We start from the raw sequence: 22,603 nt of genomic DNA on the forward strand, positions 1-22,603 counted from the left end.
TGTTTTCCCTGTCTAGAACCTTTAAGCAAGCTCTCAGGACCAAAGAAATTCATTCTTCTGAGACCAACCTGATTGAAAATGTGGCTGTCATCTCTCTTTTCTATGGTTCTGTTTTGTTGTTTTGGCTTTTGTGGGGATTTTGTATATTTATTTTAGTTTTGGTTTGTTTGTTTGTTTGTTTATTCGTTTGGAGACAGGGTCTAATTATGTAGCCCTGGCTGGCCTAGAACTCACTGCATAGACCAGGATGGCCTTGAACTCACTCATAAAGATCTGTCTGCCTCTGCCTCCCCAGTGCTGAGATTAAAGACATACACTACCACATCCAGTCTTTGGTTTTAAGGGTCAAACAAAGAGCTTAGTTTAGGGTTGATCATGTGAAACCTGAATATGGGTGACTAATTTGGATTTTAGTCTGTTCTGTTGCAATCCACTGCATACCAAAACTACAGCATCCCGTAACAGTATTTAATCTTCTATAGAAAGGAACGCAGGGTTTCTCCATCAAACCCAGAACGTATGTAGCTCACCTATACAGCCATCTTGTTCAAGACATTGTCTTGATCATCTGGCATTTATGTGGTACTGGGGATCCCAACTTCCAGCTGTCAGCTTATTTAGCAAATCTTTTGCTACTAAATCTTTTACCAGACCATAAGTATCCTTTAATGTAATGTTTTTTAAAAGACTAAGTTCACACAGAAATTAGCAATACCCAAGATGTCAAACTTGTAAATATCAGACACACTGGTATTTCTCATTGTGGTGGTTTGAATTAAAATGGCTTCCATAGATTCACAGTGAGTGGCACTATTAGGAGATATGGCCTTGTAGGCGTAGGTATGACCTTGTTGGAGGAAATGTGTCACTAGGGGTAGGCTTTGAGATTTCAAATGTTCAAGCCAGGCCCAGTCAGTCAGTCTGTCTGTCTGTCTGTCTCTCTCTCTCTCTCTCTCTCTCTCTCTCTCTCTCTCTGCTGCTCACTGATTCAGATAGAGACCTCTCAGCTACCTCTCTACTCTCCAGCACCATGTCTGTCTTCCTGTCATAATGATAAATGGACTAAAACTCTGATCTGTAAGACAGCACCAATTAAAGGTTTTTTTTTTTTATTAGACTTGCTGTGGTCATGGTGTCTCTTCACAGCAGTAAAAACACTAACTAAAATACCCATTAACCTCAGGATCCTATACAGCTGACTGTAGACCCTTTGTTGATAATGTACAAAATGCCTCTCAAGAAAGAAAAGTTGAGGGGATAGCCCAGAGATAGAGCAATTGCTTAGCAAACTCAAGGCCCCTGACTCAGTCCTCAGCTCTGGAGAGAGAGAGAAAGAGAGAGAGAGAGAGAGAGAGAGAGAGAGAGAGAGAGAGAGAGAGAGAGAGAACGACACTGCTCTGGGTTGAAGATTAATTCCTGGGAAGACAGGTTTGGTTTTTGTGCATCTGTATTTGACTGGCTTTTTAGGGCTGCATCCTACCCTGTGACAGCACACTGTAAAAGTTGATGCCTTCTCTTTTTTTATATATTAAATAATTAATGTAAATACTTTATTACAAAACTATTTTACAATTTAAACTTTTATTTGAGAAATGTATTCACACCCACAATTTCTTTAAAAGCTCTTTCCATGACTGCGTCCCATAAGGAACACACTAAAATCATGTGGGGGGGGTGGGAGTGGCGGCTAGCAATACCACTTCAAACCGCCTCACTTGCTTATGTCTTAAATGTCTGTGTGTTCACATATGGGTGGCTAGTGACACATGCCTCTTTACCCAAGTGGCAAATCTCAGTATCATTTAGAGACAGGGCAGACCTGGATGCCTGCCACAAGTTGCTTACATCATAAGCGTTGATCAGGTAAACAAAGAGCACAAAGTAACACAAAGAGGGCAGCAGTTGGTAAAATGTGAACAAGGAGAACTGAATGCTAATCCCTTCCCTGAGAAGCAGGGATAAGAATCACTTCCTGTTTTATTTAGTTGTCGCAGGGGCAGGATGCTGGCGTCTGAAATGTTCAAAACAGCTGTAGATCAGAGACTTACAGAGCTCAAGTTTCCTGATTCCTCGTATATAGGCTGATACCATCTCAAACTGCCTCTTAAGATTCAAAATAGTGTTCACCAGATGAGCCTGAGAGTTCCTGAATCACACCCAGATAACAAGTCAATATTGTAAGAAGAAAAGATAAAACTGAAAGTTTTCTAGTAATTATCACTTGAAACTCACTCCCACAAAACGGGAGAGACAAAAAAATAGCTATAGTCAGTTCACACCTAGGCAGAGAATGTGAAGTTCTTGTAGAGAACGCCTGCAGCCTCCTAGAGAAAACCCCCAGAAGGCACCTTACCCAGACCTACTCCGATTAAAGACCCATTCCTTTTGGGCTCAGGTTCGAGCTTGGGCGTTTGCAAACCACGTTTGGCCTGAAAAAGTCCTTCCACGTTACAGAAAATGGCCCTTGGATTTAGCAGTTTGATTTGTAATTCTCAAGGAAAAAGAGGTAAAGGGAGAAGAAAGGTCAGGTCATAACCCTTTAGTGCAGAAAGAACAGGCCGTTCAGTTATTTTATCACATCAGCAGGTCAAGTGCAACCAAGGGCAGCTTAACAGCAAAAGGATTTGCAAATTCAATTTCAGGTCTGAAAATACTTTAACAAGGAACAGTTACTTTGAAAAAGGCGGATGACACTTAGTAATCTATTTTTTCAAGGAAAAGTTGCATGCCCGTTGCTCGGAGAGAAATTATCTAGGAAATCTCTGTTAGACTCCACGGAAATGAAACCTAAGCAGGATTCCTCCGGTGCACTGGGCATGGCAGGGTCCGTTGATGCTTAACCAAATTCTGAGAAATATTTATGCTAATGTTTAAAAAGTAAATGGAGATTTAAAAAATAAGAATTTTTTTAAATGGAAAAGACTCTTAAAAATTAAAAAAGAAATAAAGTTTCCACCATTCACCTCTCCGAAGCCTCAGACTGGTGATAAAAAGCGTTGTGCTTCATGCCAGCTTTCACAACACAGTAAGTGGAGACTTTTCCATGAGTGAAATTCTTTAAAACAAAAGAAAGAAAAGGTAATGTGTTTTTTACAAATAATCTCTCTTCTCTTGACCCTAGGGAGGAAAATTTGTGCTGTTAATTCCAAGACTGTTGCCGGCCATCTGACCCACTCCCCTTCCCATGATGCTCGGCACTGAGCACAGAAGGGGCTGGAGGGAGCCCTGCTGGTGGAGCGCACCCACTTAAGCACCTTTCTTTCATACACTGCGCGCTCTGCCTTTAATACAGAACCCACAGAGCCTTTCTGTGTAAAATGTTCTCCAGGTTTAGGGACGCTTTCTAGATCTTAGGACGGCCTGATAAAGTTATAGTGTAGAGTCAGCTCACCCAGATTGGGTGAACAGAGATTTCATGGTGACAGGCTACGAAAGCTATGTGACCTCTAGATGACTGCGTAATGATTTGCAAGTGTTACAGCTGTTTGCTCCGTGCCCCACACATTCCATGCTCGACATTTCTTTATTCTTCATAGTTTTCCCCCCATCTTTATTAAATTGGGTATTTCTTATTTACATTTCAAATGTTATTCCCTTTCCCAGTTTCCAGGCTTATTCTTCATAGTTTTCTAATGAACAAATTAGTATTCCTGAGTAAGAATATAAAAAAAGTCAACCATCTGCCAAAAGTATAAAGACAAATAAAACACTGACACACAATACAAATTTTACAGAGCAGTACAGGTGCACAGCTAACGCCTGCAGCTCTCCGTGGTGATTGGCCCGCTCCTTCACAGACTGCAGCAAGACTCAACTGTCCAAGATACTCCGAAGCACGGCAATTAGATGCTTCAGACCGTAACCATACCCCTCATCCACTGTTGCTAGGGAACACGTGAGCAAAGCCTATCATCCGCACTTCCGCTTCTGTGATCTCCTGCCGGCCCGCCGGAAGGTGGTAGAACACCTTTTCCAGTTGGGAAAGCACGTTTCCGTTTAAGTGTTCCTGGGACATGCTTTTCCACCCGTTGTCTTGCTCCAGAGTTTCAACTTTGAGGGAAGTGTGACTCTGGTGCTTTTTTGCATACAGCTTTCTGTGCCCAGAGTACGCCTTAGATTAGCTCTTGCCTACTGATGTCCCGCTGGCCGGGGAGCTGAACAGGTGGAAGTTGTTATTACACTCTAGTACATCCGCATCCGACAGGGGTCCTTTGGAGAGAAACCTCCCCGCCAAAGTTCTGTCGTTTGATTTTGTGGTAGCTGGCTGAGATGAACCTTCGTAAACAAACGGTAAAGAACTTGCATAGAAGTTAAGCTGCTTCTGATTTTCAAACCACTGGAGAATCTTCTCGACCTTCTGAATACTGGCTGCAACCGCATCTTTTCTTAAACAGAAGCCATTGTGGAAAAACTTGGAGACGCCGTCCTTCAGAGTCTCTTTCTCTTCAGAGTCAGGCCTCTCCCGTAGTGCTGGTTTTGGGTCTCCCAGCTGTCAGACATTTGCTTCCATGAGGATACTAAATCTCATCAAACTGACAGTCAAGATTAACCATCAGCAGCCAAGAGTACCTAGTGCTATTGCAATTTAAAGCAGTCATGAGCTATCTCACCTACCTACCTACCACACAGCCTGGCTCCCCCAGCAAGACATTGGGGGTGGAGGGAGATCCAGGTGAATCTTGGGCCCATTGTCTAAGGGGGGGTGAAATACCAAGCTGATGAGACAAGATTGGTGCTTTCAAATGTCCTAGAGCAAGCACCTAGTTGTTAAGGATGCCAAGGACATACATTACAGCCACATTGCCAACATACCTGCCCCATGATGAGGTCCAAGAGTCCCTGGATGTTGCTGTCATTGACATATGACAGTCTCTGATATCATGGGGTTCTGTGAGGCTATGACCAACGACAGCAAGATAATGGTGGTGGACACACTGAAAGAGACCTTTCAGAGCAATGTTTTCTGTAGTACATTGAAGCTGGTGCTGGCCAAGAGCTGCCTGACTATGGCCAGCATGTGTTTGGAGTGCTTCCCGGAAGCTGCCTACACCAAGTGGTTGGGCCTAAGGAAAAAGGTAGGAGTGATTAGTACAAAACCAAAAGCCACTCCTTGCACTGCCTCTGCTACTTTTCGAAGTCTTCTGTCCAGCCCACTGTGCTTGGAAAGCCATGGGAGGTCTCTGGTGCCAGGAAGCTCTCCGCCCTCAGCAGGTCTTGCAGTATGAGTATGCTAACTGAGGTGGCACAGAGCCAGCCAGCTTCTTTCCATCTGTTGTCCCCAGGGAAGACTCTCAGAGAATAGCCTCAGGGGAGACTATTGAGCCTAATGGTGCCCTGGGACAGGCCCATCTGTCTATCCCATCATTTTTGTTCCCTCTCTTGGTTGCTGAGATGACCCACCCCAGGCTGCAGTCAGCCTATGCCCGGTGATCAAGATTATTACCCCCTAGAGGTGAGACCTGGGCCACATGCTGTTGGGACATGGATGCTGTTGGCCTCTTCCTGTCTTGGCTGTCACTGCTGAGTTTCAGTTCTTCCTGGGAAGTTTCTGTTCCCCCTGGGAAATCCTTGGGGCTTGCTCTTCAACAAGGCTCTATCTCTTTTCACTGAGGATGGTCTGGACACTTTTGCCGACCACCCTTAGTGTCCATAGCCCCTTCTACATTTCACCAGTGACCGCTAAAACCAGTCTGTCATGTGGCTGACACTGGCCTTGTTGGGACTCTGAGGCCTGGGGCTTGGCTCTCAGTGAGAAAGGGGAGTTGGTTTTTTAAGGGGGGGGGGTTGTTTGATTGTTTTTGGAGTTTTCTTGTTGTTTGGGTCGTGCATGAAATTAATAATTTGGGATTAAAGTTTGCTACTTACAAAAACGAAGCAAAACAAAAAGCAGGCTAACCATCACAGTGTCCTTTGTTGTAAGTAGGTTTCATGACATCGCAAATGGTGCGGCTGACATCGGCTGCCCCTCCCCAAGCTGCTTAATGGTCACAGCGTCTTTCCCAACGGTAGTCCTGATGAGGAGTATAAAGGAGCCATCCAGAGCCATCCAGACCCACCCACCTGCCCCTTGGAGTGAGTTTCTGTGTGTGCACACCTAGGCAACAAGCATCTACCCACCTCCTGACTCCTGACTAGTGATTCCATTGAGGAGAAGAAGCCCACAAGTGAGGTGACTCCCACACTTCCAGTTCCAGCCACCACTATCCAATCTGTAGGCTCTAGACCCTTAGAGCTAACTCTCGTCACCATCCCAGGTTAGGTTCTCTGCACCCATGTCCAACACACCCTACCGTGCTGACTTGCCACTTCTGTCACCTTCTCTGCCATTCCCATCCCCTCTGCTAACACTCCCATCCACTTTGCCAAGTCAACAATGCCACTCTCTAACTTCCCACTTCCAGAGGGCCATGAGGTCCAGGCTACTGTCGCCTTGGGCGAGCTGATCTCTAACACTTTGGCTTCCAAGAGCCCTCCATACTTCTAAAACTGACTGAAAACCCTTAAAATTGTTCACATATATGGATAATATCTGTCAATATAATTGTACTGATGATTTTTTATTCAAAACTTTGGGAGGACTTATTTATTGATACATTTAAAAATAACAGTAAGCAGATGCTATATGTAGCTCACCATAGAGAGCCTACCTGGCCTGTCCGAAACCCTGGATTCGATTGCCAATAGTTAAATAGATAAATAAAAGAAGAGTTGATGTAATGATACTTTGAAGGTTGAGCCAGGAAAACAAGAAGTTCAAGACCACTTGACTACATAAACAGTTTGAGGCCATCCTAGTGAGAATCTGTTAGTATTGGAAAGCTATTTGTGCAAGCAACAGTCCTAGCAGCGACAGGCCAGAAGGTAGAACTAACCTAAATGTATGCGAATGAGTGAATAACATGATAAAACCATATACTGGCGCATATTCAGATTCCAAAAGGAATAAGATATGTACTGAAATTTGGATGCTAAGTGAACTAAGCCAGACACAGAGAAGTCAAATGTATGATTCTTCTTCTATGAAATATCTGTAGACGGAAGGTAGTTCAACAGCTGTCAGAAAAGTGTAGACGTCAGAGACTGTTCTTTTGGACCGATGAAATATTTTGAAACCAGAGAGAAGATAGTGGTCTTGTAATGCTATACACATACTAAATATGCTGAATTGTACACTTTAAACTGCTGGGTGTTTTGGTTGTTCTTTTGTTTGGGTTTCTTTTTGGCTCCTGGTATGTATCCCGGGCTGGCTGGATACTGTGTAGACCAGCCTCAACTCAAACTTTCAGAATTTGAAAGTCCTGCCTCTGCCAAGTGCTAGGCTTGCAGACAAGCACCACCAGGCCCAACCTAAAATTATTAATTTGCTTATGATGTGGGGATTTAACCTCAATGTCAAACCAAAATCCCGGGTAGGGAAGCACAGCTGAAGGATCACGTACCACGGCTAAGACAGAAGGACCACTTGAGCCCAGGAATTCAGGGCTGGGTGTGTTATGTCCATAATACAGTGGTGCTAAGGCTGAGACAATGACTCTGGCCTCTCAGGTGCAGACAGTCACCAGTTTGCCTAAGAAGGGGAGCCTTTGCACAGGTGGGAAGCCGCGAAGGTCCGAACTCCTGTGCTGGACCCACATCCGTGAAGAAGTCTGCACTCCAGCCCGTGGGGATGGAGCTGTAATTCAGTGGAGAGACCTTACTAGAAAGGGTAAGACCCAGGGTTCCATGGCCAGCACAAAACCAAATAAAAGCAGGCCCTTAATAGAAACCTTGGGCTCCTAGTAGAAAGGAATCCCTGGCTGTCCCAGGTAAGTCAGGCCCCTCATGGGAAAGGGCTGAAGTGTGAGAGAACAAGAAGGACAGATGCTTTGAATGGGGCCAAGGTAGGTGGAGGGGCCAACCGGAGATGTAAGTGACTGGCTCAAGAAGTACCACATCATGGAATGATGGTGAAATCCTGCTAGTCCCTGTTGGCCAACCTGATTCCAAGAAGGTGCAGTCAGGCCTTTCCTCAGACCTTATCACAGCATCTGTGATGTATGTTTACCAAGCAATTAGCCCCCATACTCAGACCAAGTGACTCATGACCTAGAAACTGCCCAGGCCACTTCTGAGTACCAGTAGGGGAAGTCAGAGAACTCTGCCCACCCAGGGAAAGTGCTCTCAAGTCTCTAGGACAGTCTGAAAACTGTTCTTTGATATTCACAAGGGTCTAGGCCAACAACCCACTTTCAACCCTACCCAAACCACAAATGTACAGCCTCTGTGCCTGACTTTGTTCCTTCAATATCTCCAAATCTCAGTCACTTGGAACCCAAATCCGAACACAGTCCATGCCACAAACCTTTTGCTATCTGACTCAGAATAAGCAGTGCCCAGGGCTGCTAGGATTTAAGGTTCTGCCCTTGAATGTGTAAGAATGTCACCCTCCACTTGTCACCAATGAGGGCAAGGTACAGCATTGCTGTGGATCTCCAGAACCACCAGCCCACAGTACGGTATAGGCAAAGCCTCTCAGACTACCACCAGCCAAAGGATACAAGAGTCTTCACAACCAGGCTCCTCAGGAAGCCCCGCAAGTCAGACAGAATTAAACAAGACTGATGGTATGAAGTACAGGCAATTAGCTTAGGAATTCAGGAAGAGGGGATTTCCAACGTGGGTAAGAAGGGTGTGACTGTGGAGAAGTACAGAGGAGAGTTAAAGGTGGCGCTGTGCCCAGAACAGGCAGCCGAACTGTGGAACAATGCGTGCTGTGTTGATCAGTGTAATGTGAATAGAAATGTGCCACAGAGGAGCTAAAATTTCCAACAAAAGTGAATGTGCAGTGAGAACTTGTGAATGCTGGGAGAATTATTACAGGGAGCCCAGCAGAGCTGACCACTCAGACACAGTGTATAACCAATTAAAGTCTTTGTTCCGGCTCTCTGAGATCTCATCCTAGTGTCTGGGGACTTAGGTGTGGTCCCAAGTATACAGAACATGAGATTCTTTTTTTTTTTTTTTTTTTTTGTTCTTTTTTTCGGAGCTGGGGACCGAACCCAGGGCCTTGCGCTTCCTAGGCAAGCGCTCTACCACTGAGCTAAATCCCCAACCCCAGAACATGAGATTCTTAAGGGCAGAGGCCTCATGGAGGCTTCTAGTTTGGCAGCTGCAGAGCGGCCTTCATAGAGTAAGCAGTTTGAAGCAACACTTTTTAACTGAGGCTAAGAAAAGTGATCAGGCAGCTGGGGAGGGGTTCTGAACAAACAGGCAGCTAAGATAAATGGTTAGCAGAAGGAGGTTCTGCACTAAATGCAGTTTTAACAAAGGCTAAGGTAGGGCTGGAGAGATGGCTCAGTGGTTAAGAGCACCGACTGCCTGTCCAGAGGTCCTGAGTTCAATTCCCAGCAACCACATGGTGGCTCACAACCATCTGTGATGGAATCCGATGCCCTCTTCTGGTGTGTCTGAAGACAGCTACAGTGTACTCGTATACATTAAATGAATAAGTAAATAAATCTTTTAATAAAAAGAGGCTAAGATAAGTTAGCTAGGACATCCTGACCTTTGGCACCTACAATAGAGCTGGGTAGTTTTCCATGGAATTCTCCACCAAGGAGCTCAGATTCTAGTTAAACTTGGAAACAGGTCTCATCAAGAGTACAAGACGGAGGAACCTCTGCTCCATCACAAAATAAAGGAGGCCCTGGGGAGGAAACTGGAGGCAGATGTGTTCTAAGTTCTGACCTATGCAGATGAGAAACAGGCTGAGACTGGATCGGTTCCTACACAATGGTGCAGAAGGGATTTACAGGAATGTTCATAGGTTGGTGTATCATGATGAGGTCAGGGTTAGAAGTGAGGCACACCCGTTGCAAAATTTAAGAGAGTTCCTACTCAGTAGCTAAAACTCATGATTTAATGCAGTGGCTTGTTTAAGACACAGACTCACATACCCCAAATTGGCCTTAACCGTCTGCTACAACTCCTGCACGTCCCGAGTGCTTGGATTACAGGTGTGCATCACCATAACTGGCTTATGCAATACATGGTGAGTTGAGAAGTATTAAGACAATGTCTGGTGTTACTCAGGCTGACCCAAACTTGCCAGGTAGTTGAGGTTAGCTTTGATCTCTCCATCCTCCTGCCTCTCTCTCCTAAGTATTGGAACTACTGTGTGTACCACCATACCTGGTTCTTTAATGCAAACATTTTTTAGAAGCTTTTTATTTATTTTATCCTCTCAGAAATCTGCATATCACAGCAGAATATTAAGTCACCACAGAGCTACTCCTTTGGCTTTTTCCAAGCACCAACATTGGCCTTTGCAGTCCCCCTGACCTTCATTCTGTTCTTGTGTTCCTTTCACTGTTTGTGGGAGGTCTTTTTCTTCTCATAAAGGCCACGTCTTGTAAGTCTGTGTTGAAGCTCATTCTTCTTTGCATACTAAAGAATCATAGATCATGCCGAAGCCAGTTGTCTTGCCACCACCGAAGTGGGTTCCGAATCCAAATACAAAGATGACATCTGGTGTGGTTTTGTACATCTTAGCCAGCTTTTCCCAAATTTCTGTCTTTGGTACTGTTTCCTCTGAAGCAGATGGTTTGTCATGAACTTCCTGGTCCAGATGGTTACCGTGTCATTCATGATGGCTACGGTTCTGGAGCTGTAGAGAAGGAAAAGAGTAATGCAAACATTTTTAATCAATTTTTTTTTGAGACATAGTCTTGTTATGTAGCCCAGATTGGCTTTTCTCAGGGTAATCCTTAACCTCTCAAATGCCAGGATTTTAGAGATGTACCGTCATACCCAGCTAAAAAAATAAAAGACATTTAATGCCATACTTAACAATACATCCCGCTCTTCGTTTCTATAGATTTACTTGTTTCACTTTGTGTGTGAATGTTTTGCCAGCTTGTGTGTATGAGCACACCACGTGTGTGCTTGTTGGATCTGCTGGAACTGGCGTTAGAAATGGCTGTGAGGCACCATGTGGGGGCTGGGAGTTAAGTGTAGGTCCTCTGCAAGAGCGACAAGTGCTCTCAACTATTGAGCCATCTCTTCACATCCCATTTTAAAGCAAACACTGTCTGTGGATGCTTTGCAGTGTGACCTTACCTCTTCTCCCAGTACTGGCTGTGATGAAGGGCCAGCTTCTGGGCTCTTCCACAGGCTAGGTTACAGTGTACAGCTTTCAGTGCTCAGCCAGGAGATGCTATTATTCTTATTCCTTGTCATCCCAGGGGACAAATACTGTCTTGTGTAATCAGAAAACATTCTTCTGAGGGCTCTTCTCTGACCCACAGTGATGGGACGTGACCAAAGTGACTGAGCAGGATGCCGTCTGATCTAAAATGAAGCCAACAAAAGGCCCAAGTTACTTTACAATCCAACCTCAGCCACTCTGGTGACTGAACTAACTTCCTGCCTGTTAAATGAAAATTAGAGAAGAACTCATATCTCTGTGGACTAGACCCTGCCCTAGTCCCCACCAGCCAAGACCTGGAATCAAAATACGATCACTCACAATAAAGCTTAAGAAGCTGAAACTCAGTGGTCCAGACGGAGGGAGAAAGAAACAATAGAGAAGTGATGGTTCTATTTCCCAACAGGCCAGTTTCATTTTCTGTGATACTAAAGTTCCCTTTATCTCAAATTAATCGTTACATACAGAAAAGTAACTTTAGGGCATGGCGGTGAGCATCTGTAATCTCAGCTCAGGCAGGACTATTCCAGTATCTAGACCAGCCTGGAACTTCATGGGGAGCGGTGTACAAAGCAACCAGGTCACCTAGTGCTAATTAGTAACTTGCCTATTGTTCTCTTGTTCTCCTTCCTTGCCCTGACACACCTTGCAAGAAAAAGAGCAAAGCTAATCCTCTCTTGTCTTTTGTTTTTTCAAGACAGGATTTTCCCCTGTAGCCTCAGCTATCCTGGAACTCACTCCTTAGGCTGGCCTCACACTCACTCCTCCTGCCTCTCCCCTCTGAGTGCTGGAATTAAGTGTGTGCCACCACTGTCCATTGTACATGGGTGGTGGTGGTGGTTGTCCAAATGTTCTCTACCTTTGTTTAGCCAACGGTAGCCCTCATTCTATTTAAAGACAGAAGGGTTGCCAGATTGTAAGACTGACAATAAAACCAGCCCTATGATAACTACATACTAAATTCCAGTATTGTGATGCTGAGGCAGGAGGATCATTAGTTTAAGTCAACTTCGGGCTACATGGCTAGATCCTAGGAAGGAAGGAAGGAAGGAAGGAAGGAAGGAAGGAAGGAAGGGAGGGAGGGAGGGAGGGAGGGAGGGAGGGAAATGGAGGGAAGGAGGGGAGAGGAAACAGAGAGGTTATTAATGTATTTACATTGTAATATTAGAGTGGTCTGTAACTTCAATCCCAGCACTCAGGAGGCAAAGGCAGGCAGAGTTCTGTGAGATCAAGGACATCCTGACATACATAGCAAGTTCCAGGCTACATAATGAGACCCTGTCTCAAAAATAGCTGATTAAATAAATAAAGAAACCAGAGTTTGTCCTTTGCCACATACATCTGTATCCATTAGTATTCTCACCACAAACTTGGGTCAGTCATCTCTGCATTCATCCATCCCTCCTTTAATCCAGGTACCCTTTTTCCTTTCCACCCATCCACCCATGTTTCCATCTGTCCATCCAATCGTGTATTTACTCCATCATGAAGCTGTTTTCCACCCCTTCTTCCTAGTCATCCATATGTACATCCCTACAGTGGGCATCCAACCATGTATTCTATGTAGTTCTTAATGTATAAAACTAGCGGGTGGAAAGAGCTCCAACACCCAGCATTCGGCCTCTTTAGCTTCTCTGAGTCTTTGTGGTTTTGAGCTTGTGTCTGTTTGTAAGACTCCATGTTGCTGAAGATGCCTCCTGCTTTGTTTTCAAGATCTGGAGAAACTGAGCTGTAACTTGGTTGGAAGCTTCCTCCGTGTTAGATAGTCCTTATAGCTAGAAGGTGTTATGGAAGCTTGTGGGGGAAGCTGACGTCAATAGTCTTATTCAGCTGTGGGCTCTGCACGCTACACACCAACTGGCCAGGCAGGTAGTGCTGTCATGGCAAGTCTGTTATGAAGGTAACCAACCACTGACTTTTGTTTAATTAAAATAAACATCATTTCCCCTTCTGTTTTCTCCCTCCAACCCTTCCAACATTCTCCTCCTTGATCTTTCTCAAATTCATAGCTCTATTTTTTAATTTCTGTACATATAGTGCACATGTATGTGTGTAGATTACATATATATACATCATATACATATACACATACATCATATTCATATACACACATACATAATCATAAATAAAATCTGCTCAGTTTATATAATGTTACTGGTATGTGTACGCTTTCAAGGCTGACCCCTTGGTATTAGGTAACCAACTTTGGAGGCTCTTCCCTGGAGAAGACCACTTCTCCCACTTTCAGCATTCCTTACATCCCTGTGGTTTTTGTTTAGAATTGAGGCCTCATCAGCTTTCCCTTCCCATGTCAGCATGTCTTTTGTTGTCCTTGTTCACGTCTTGTTTAGGCAGCCATTTTGATGGGACTACATGGGTATACCTTCTCTGTCATTTCTATAAGACATGGTCTCACAGTAAACTTTCTGTCCCTCTGGTTCCTACACGCTTTCTACATGATATCCTTGAAACAGCACCAAGAGCTCGCCACAAGGTTGTTTCCATTTCTTAGTTATTGAGAACGATGAACCATTTAATGACTGGGTGTTCCGAAGGAGGCAACTCACATCTGGTACAGGAAATCTGGTCCAAAACCCAAGGCTGGGGAGGTAGGCCCTGGTGGGAAAGTTACTACTGTTGTTTTGATAACTAGATACAATGTGTTCAACAAACTGCCTTCTAAATGTGTTTTCGTTTTAGACCCATAGATAAGAGCTGCTATTGGGCTAAACAGAGAAGCTTCGTTTTGCAATAGGTAGAAGTTATTGCAGAGACTCATTGCCGGTCTATGTTCTGAGAATAACAAACCATTGAAAACTGAGCCTTAAATGGAACACCTATCTCACCTCCTCCAAGCCTCAGGGAGCATCATGGATGAGGGGACAGAAAGAATGTAGGAGCTAGAGGAAGGGTTGGGGTGCTGTGGAAAACTCTTCTGGGCATAATCCACGCCCTGCATTCTTGAGCTCAGCAGCTGTGATTATCACACGAGATGCAGCGTCCCAAGATTGAGCTTGTCAAATTCTTTTCTTTTTCTTTTATTTGTTGCACACATGGGGAGGTCAGGGGACAGCTTTATGGAGTTGGTTGCCTCCTCTACTTTTATGTAGTGTCCAGGGATCAAACTCTAGGCTTACACAGCAAGGGCTTTACCCTTGCAATCATCTCAGAGGTCCTGGGTCTGTCAACATCCTGTCATGAAGTGGAGATAGGGGGACCATGAGGCCTGACCCCTCCATTATGCTATAAAGGCAATTAACAGTTGCTGAGGGAGAGAGAGGCATTTTCTTCAGTGCTATAACCACAGATAAGTTCCCAGGCTCTTGTAAATAACCTATGTTTTTGTTCTTATGAGGAACCCTAATTAAACAAAGTGAGTCACACACACACACACACACACACACACACACACACACACACACCACGGGGGGGGGGGCATGGCAATAGAAGGTGGTCTGTACACTACCTCAGAGTAAAAGGCTGGAAAACAACTTTCCAAGCAAATGGTCTGAAGAAGCAAGCTGGAGTAGTCATTCTAATATCAAATAAAATCAATTTTCAATTAAAAGTCATCAAAAAAGATAAGGAAGGACACTTCATATTCATCAAAGGAAAAATCCACCAAGATGAACTCTCAATCCTAAATATCTATGCCCCAAATACAAGGGCACCTACATACGTAAAAGAAACCTTACTAAAGCTCAAAACACACATTGCACCTCACACAATAATAGTGGGAGATTTCAACACCCCACTCTCATCAATGGACAGATCATAGAAACAGAAATTAAACAGAGACGTAGACAGACTAAGAGAAGTCATGAGCCAAATGGACTTAACGGATATTTATAGAACATTCTATCCTAAAGCAAAAGGATATACCTTCTTCTCAGCTCCTCATGGTACTTTCTCCAAAATTGACCATATAATTGGTCAAAAAACGGGACTCAACAGGTACAGAAAGATAGAAATAATCCCATGCATGCTATCGGACCACCACGGCCTAAAACTGGTCTTCAATAACAATAAGAGAAGAATGCCCACATATACGTGGAAATTGAACAATGCTCTACTCAATGATAACCTGGTCAAGGAAGAAATAAAGAAAGAAATTAAAGACTTTTTAGAATTTAATGAAAATGAAGGTACAACATACCCAAACTTATGGGACACAATGAAAGCTGTGCTAAGAGGAAAACTCATAGCGCTGAGTGCCTGCAGAAAGAAACAGGAAAGAGCATATGTCAGCAGCTTGACAGCACACCTAAAAGCTCTAGAGCAAAAAGAAGCAAATACGCCCAGGAGGAGTAGAAGGCAGGAAATAATCAAACTCAGAGCTGAAATCAACCAAGTAGAAACAAAAAGGACCATAGAAAGAATCAACAGAACCAAAAGTTGGTTCTTTGAGAAAATCAACAAGATAGATAAACCCTTAGCCAGACTAACGAGAGGACCCAGAGAGTGTGTCCAAATTAACAAAATCAGAAATGAAAAGGGAGACATAACTACAGATTCAGAGGAAATTCAAAAAATCATCAGATCTTACTATAAAAGCCTATATTCAACAAAACTTGAAAATCTACAGGAAATGGACAATTTCCTAGACAAATACCAGGTACCGAAGTTAAATCAGGAACAGATAAACCAGTTAAACAACCCCATAACTCCTAAGGAAATAGAAACAGTCATTAAAGGTCTCCCAACCAAAAAGAGCCCAGGTCCAGACGGGTTTAGTGCAGAATTCTATCAAACCTTCATAGAAGACCTCATACCAATATTATCCAAACTATTCCACAAAATTGAAACAGATGGATCACTCCCGAATTCCTTCTATGAAGCCACAATTACTCTTATACCTAAACCACACAAAGACCCAACAAAGAAAGAGAACTTCAGACCAATTTCCCTTATGAATATCGACGCAAAAATACTCAATAAAATTCTGGCAAACCGAATCCAAGAGCACATCAAAACAATCATCCACCATGATCAAGTAGGCTTCATCCCAGGCATGCAGGGATGGTTTAATATACGGAAAACCATCAACGTGATCCATTATATAAACAAACTGAAAGAACAAAACCACATGATCATTTCATTAGATGCTGAGAAAGCATTCGACAAAATTCAACACCCCTTCATGATAAAAGTCCTGGAAAGAATAGGAATTCAAGGCCCATACCTAAACATAGTAAAAGCCATATACAGCAAACCAGTTGCTAACATTAAACTAAATGGAGAGAAACTTGAAGCAATCCCACTAAAATCAGGGACTAGACAAGGCTGCCCACTCTCTCCCTACTTATTCAATATAGTTCTTGAAGTTCTAGCCAGAGCAATCAGACAACAAAAGGAGGTCAAGGGGATACAGATCGGAAAAGAAGAAGTCAAAATATCACTATTTGCAGATGATATGATAGTATATTTAAGTGATCCCAAAAGTTCCACCAGAGAACTACTAAAGCTGATAAACAACTTCAGCAAAGTGGCTGGGTATAAAATTAACTCAAATAAATCAGTAGCCTTCCTCTACACAAAAGAGAAACAAGCCGAGAAAGAAATTAGGGAAACGACACCCTTCATAATAGACCCAAATAATATAAAGTACCTCGGTGTGACTTTAACCAAGCAAGTAAAAGATCTGTACAATAAGAACTTCAAGACACTGAGGAAAGAAATTGAAGAAGACCTCAGAAGATGGAAAGATCTCCCATGCTCATGGATTGGCAGGATTAATATAGTAAAAATGGCCATTTTACCAAAACCGATCTACAGATTCAATGCAATCCCCATCAAAATACCAATCCAATTCTTCAAAGAGTTAGACAGAACAATCTGCAAATTCATCTGGAATAACAAAAAACCCAGGATAGCTAAAACTATCCTCAACAATAAAAGGACTTCAGGGGGAATCACTATCCCTGAACTCAAGCAGTATTCCAGAGCAATAGTGATAAAAACTGCATGGTATTGGTACAGAGACAGACAGATAGACCAATGGAATAGAATTGAAGACCCAGAAATGAACCCACACACCTATGGTCACTTGATTTTTGACAAAGGAGCCAAAACCATCCAATGGAAAAAAGATAGCATTTTCAGCAAATGGTGCTGGTTCAACTGGAGGTCAACATGTAGAAGAATGCAGATCGATCCATGCTTATCACCCTGTACAAAGCTTAAGTCCAAGTGGATCAAGGACCTCCACATCAAACCTGATACACTCAAACTAATAGAAGAAAAACTAGGGAAGCATCTGGAACACATGGGCACTGGAAAAAATTTCCTGAACAAAACACCAATGGCTTATGCTCTAAGATCAAGAATCGACAAATGGGATCTCATAAAACTGCAAAGCTTCTGTAAGGCAAAGGACACTGTGGTTAGGACAAATCGGCAACCAACAGATTGGGAAAAGATCTTTACCAATCCTACAACAGATAGAGGCCTTATATCCAAAATATACAAAGAACTCAAGAAGTTAGACCGAAGGGAGACAAATAACCCTATTAAAAAATGGGGTTCAGCTGGGGATTTAGCTCAGCGGTAGAGCGCTTACCTAGGAAGCGCAAGGCCCTGGGTTCGGTCCCCAGCTCCGAAAAAAAGAACCAAAAAAAATGGGGTTCAGAGCTAAACAAAGAATTCACAGCTGAGGAATGCCGAATGGCTGAGAAACACCTAAAGAAATGTTCAACATCTTTAGTCATAAGGGAAATGCAAATCAAAACAACCCTGAGATTTCACCTCACACCAGTGAGAATGGCTAAGATCAAAAACTCAGGTGACAGCAGATGCTGGCGAGGATGCAGAGAAAGAGGAACACTCCTCCATTGTTGGTGGGATTGCAGACTGGTTCAACCATTCTGGAAATCAGTCTGGAGGTTCCTCAGAAAATTGGACATTGAACTGCCTGAGCTATACCTCTCTTGGGCATATACCCAAAAGATGCCCCAACATATAAAAAAGACACGTGCTCCACTATGTTCATCGCAGCCTTATTTATAATAGCCAGAAGCTGGAAAGAACCCAGATGCCCTTCAACAGAGGAATGGATACAGAAAATGTGGTACATCTACACAATGGAATATTACTCAGCTATCAAAAACAACGGCTTTATGAAATTCGTAGGCAAATGGTTGGAACTGGAAAATATCATCCTGAGTGAGCTAACCCAATCACAAAAAGACATACATGGTATGCACTCACTGATAAGTGGCTATTAGACCAAATGCTTGAACTACCCTAGATGCCTAGAACAAATGAAACTCAAGACGGATGATCAAAATGTGAATGCTTCACTCCTTCTCTAAAAGGGGAACAAGAATACCCTTGGCAGGGAATAGAGAGGCAAAGATTAAAACAGAGACTGAAGGAACACCCATTCAGAGCCTGCCCCACATGTTGCCCATACACATACAGCCACCCAATTAGACAAGATGGATGAAGCAAAGAAGTGCAGACCGACAGGAGTCGGATGTAGATCGCTCCTGAGAGACACAGCCAGAATACAGCAAATACAGAGGCGAATGCCAGCAGCAAACCACTGAACTGAGAATAGGACCCCCGTTGAAGGAATCAGAGAAAGAACTGGAAGAGCTTGAAGGGGCTCGAGACCCCATAGGTACAACAATGCCAAGCAACCAGAGCTTCCAGGGACTAAGCCACTACCTAAAGACTATACATGGACTGACCCTGGACTCTGACCTCATAGGTAGCAATGCATATCCTAGTAAGAGCACCAGTGGAAGGGGAAGCCCTGGGTCCTGCTAAGACTGAGCCCCCAGTGAACTAGACTGTTGGGGGGAGGGCGGCAATGGGGGGAGGGTTGGGAGGGGAACACCCATAAGGAAGGGGAGGGGGGAGGGGGATATTTGCCCGGAAACCAAAGAATTATTATTAAGTATTATATAAATTTAAAAAAAAAAGAAGGTGGTCTGTAACCACTGCAAACTGAAAAGGCTGGTGAGAGTGGGACTGTAGGGTTTGACAGCCAGCCCAGGTCAGTGCCTCCTGACCTGATGGCACTGCCTAGGTCTTTTCTCTGCCTAGAAGTGAACTGCTCTATCCCAGCCATTTGAATATTCAGACATGAATAATAATTTACACAGGTCCTGTGATGACTAAAGAAACTCAATACGGAGCCAGGCATCACTTAAGAGCTCTTGACCTTTGTGTTCCGGAATCCCTGGGAGATCTTAGTGGCCTGTGGGTGAGATAAAAATAGATAATGGGAGATAAGGTGTTGACAGCTGCCTTTGCTTCTGTAAAATCTGCTTAGTGCTATACGAAAGGGGACCAAATGGTCTTTATGTTATTCTACAGAGGGAAGGAAAAGACACTGAAGGAAGTGAAATAATTTTCTTGCTTAGCTATGAGTTACATGGATTTCTGTAAAGTATATATCTTTCTGTTGTCTGCCCTTAGAACGACTCTTAACCACCACTTCCTCATAACAGGCTGTATTGGCTCTATGTCCTCCTACTAGCAGTAAGAAAAATTCATTTAGTAGAAATTTGAATTGAGTCTAAGTCTCTGATTTCTCCCACTGGATTTGAATGCCACAACAGAGTCAAGAAAGAACTGTGGGGATAAGTATAATCAAAATACAGTGTATAAAATTGTGAATTTCATTTCATAATGAAATCTATTATTGTATGTAATTAATATGTTAATTATAGACAGACAGATGGCTCAGGTAGTGAAGGCATTTGCCACTAAGCCGAATGACCTGAGTCTGGATCGATGAACTCTGAGTTCCACACAATTGGAGAGAACCAACTCCTACAAATTGTATTCTGGCTTCTACACTGTGGCAGGCATGTGAACAAACACATGTGCGCGCACACACACACATACACACATACATACACATACACACATACACACATATACACATACACACACATGCACACACACACATGCACACACACAAATACATATATATATTCTAATTTAAAAAATAAAATTGGCAAGGTTTTTTACAAACATCAAAGGACAAATTCCACTTCAACAGTGGCCGCTCTTGTTACCGAAGTCACTGTTATCATAATGAGATACCGTGGGTTGAGGCCAGGGTTGAATCTGCTCACAAGGCAGTCTATCTGCTAAGACATTTACTCTGAAGACTGTAGGTAACAGTCTGAGATGAGAAAAAGTTGTGGTGGGGTGGGGTGGGTGAGGGCAGGGCAAGGCAGGGCAGGGAGGCAGCAAATTTTGTCTTAAGGGAAAAAAAATGGATGTGAAGACTAGCCACCAGGAGGCCTTCTGCAGGCAGCTTCACTATTGAGTCCAGAAGCTGGCATTGGCTGCACTCAAAAGCGTTTCTGAGGCTGCTTGGGATTCTGGGCCTAGAAGGTTAGGAAGGTAGACAAGTCTTGATTTCCTTCATCCACTGTCACAGTCCGTGTGTGTGTGTGTGTGTGTGTGTGTGTGTGCACACTGGAGCTCAGTGTGGTACTGGTACTTTAGGTCTTCAAATGCCATCTACCCTGTCCCGAGGCCTTATGTAGGTGCTGGAAGTTGAACTCCTTACGCTTGCACTTTCTTATCTAAACCTAGAGCTCTGTGCTCAGTTATCCAGGCATTCAAAGCTCCAATCCCAGGTCAGTTGTGGTCTTGCCTTCATGGTACGGAGAACTGAGCGTAGGCCTGCGGGATTTAAGAAAGAACAACATACTCAGGTCATTTGTGTTACGAGAATGCCAAACTTTCCTGAGGTTCACATAATATATACCCAAGTCCACCAAGTGGAAAATTCCAGGAAGCACAATGGAAAAACAAGTTTACATTCTCAGCAAGAAAACAGAAAAGGAAAGAACTGGCATCAAAGATGTTACTGCCCAAGGCTAAACAAGGCCTGGAATTACCTTCCTAAAGAACAAAGGCTTTCACAGCAAGGCTCAGCAGGGGGTAAACACTGAGGGGGCCCGGGAGGGTCTGACACTTAGCCAAGCCACTCACAGGCTGTCACCTCACCTGTATGAGGATGAAGAGTCCAGACTCCCAAAGTTCATCCCTGCAAAACCCGTGGTGCTTGGAGGCAGTGGCTCTAAGCCTGTTCTCTTGGCCTCTCCTATGCTAGACCTCTTATGCTTTCTCCAGCCTTCTGTCACCAGAGGAAAGGCTCTTGCCTCACTGTTACATAATCATTGCTACATAATCATTGCTACAGACCTAGAGGCTGGGAACAACACACACACACACACACACACACACACACACACACACACACATTCCTGAACTGCCTGTGGTTCGGAGATCACGTGTGTCTTCTTGATGGTACTGCCTGTTTGAGGTCTCCACAGTCAAAATCAAAATTCCAGGGAGAGTTCTCCTTTCTCAAGGACCTGGAGGCAAATTAGCTTCTGAACTCACTTAGATTACTGACAGAACTGTTCTGTCAGTGCTGTGTTGTTACAGAACGTAGGTTCCTTAGGGAGTCAAGCAAGGCCATTTCCTGCCCAAAGGGTCTACCTGTTTTTGTTGACTTAAGCCCTCTGATTCTTAGGATTCTAAACTCTCTGGCTCACTTCCTGCATCATCCCTTCCTAAGTTTGTAGTTGTTTATTTTTTGTTTTTTAAGATCATGTCTATTGCAGCTTAAACTCTCGATGTAACTGAGTGTGACCTTAAACTCTGGATGTAACTGAGTGTGACCTTGTCCTTTTGACCCTCCTGCCTCTAGAGTGCTCAGATTATATACTAGTATATAATATATGTAATACTATTATATATACTATTACATATACTATATAGAAAGTATATATACTATTGTGCTACATGTCAAATGGTGCTAGGGATTTTGTTGCTGTTGCTTTGATTTCACTTTTCAGTACAGGGTTTCTCTGTGTAGCCCCTGGCCTGTAGACCAGGCTGGCCTCAAGCTCAAGACAGGAGTCAGCGCCCCAAACCCCCCAGCTAGAGTCTAAACCCAGAGCTTCCTGCACATTGAGCAAATACATTGCTGACTGACTTAGGTCCCCAGTCTTTCCTCTCTGCCCAATTTTCCTTCCTCTTCTGACTCCCTCTAACCTCATTTCCTACTTCACCTTTCCTCCTCCAATTGTAACAGGGTCCCAGACCTTCACAGCCCCACGTCTTAGCACAACTGACTCCAATTATGAAAATACCACTCAGACTGGAAAACGTATCGAGGAGACAGCACCACCTGCCACATGAAAGCAAAGACTTAATCCATCAAAGTCCACAGCTCTGGAAGTCTCTAAATGCACTAACCTTGCTTTTGGCTTCTGTAGTTCCACTTCTGGCTGACTATGCTTGTTAACTGAAGTGTGTCAACTAGAACATGAGTTTTGTGCTTAAAAGCTCACCCTGAGATCATTGCTGGCCAGCTAGTAAAGGTTTTCTGTTGGCTTAAACCCATGCAGAGCAGTCTTCTCTAGTGAATAACCTATAGCA

At 43.7% G+C, this 22,603-nt stretch overlaps 2 pseudogenes; both read right to left on the minus strand.

Moving 5' to 3' along the window:
- Window positions 1,526-4,497, minus strand: LOC108351762 (inositol polyphosphate multikinase pseudogene; annotated as a pseudogene).
- Window positions 10,235-10,658, minus strand: Rps24-ps11 (ribosomal protein S24, pseudogene 11; annotated as a pseudogene).

The sequence above is a fragment of the Rattus norvegicus genome, chromosome 8 (genome assembly GCF_021556685.1).
Source record: "Rattus norvegicus strain SHRSP/BbbUtx chromosome 8, alternate assembly SHRSP_T2T, whole genome shotgun sequence".
Lineage (NCBI taxonomy): Eukaryota > Metazoa > Chordata > Mammalia > Rodentia > Muridae > Rattus > Rattus norvegicus.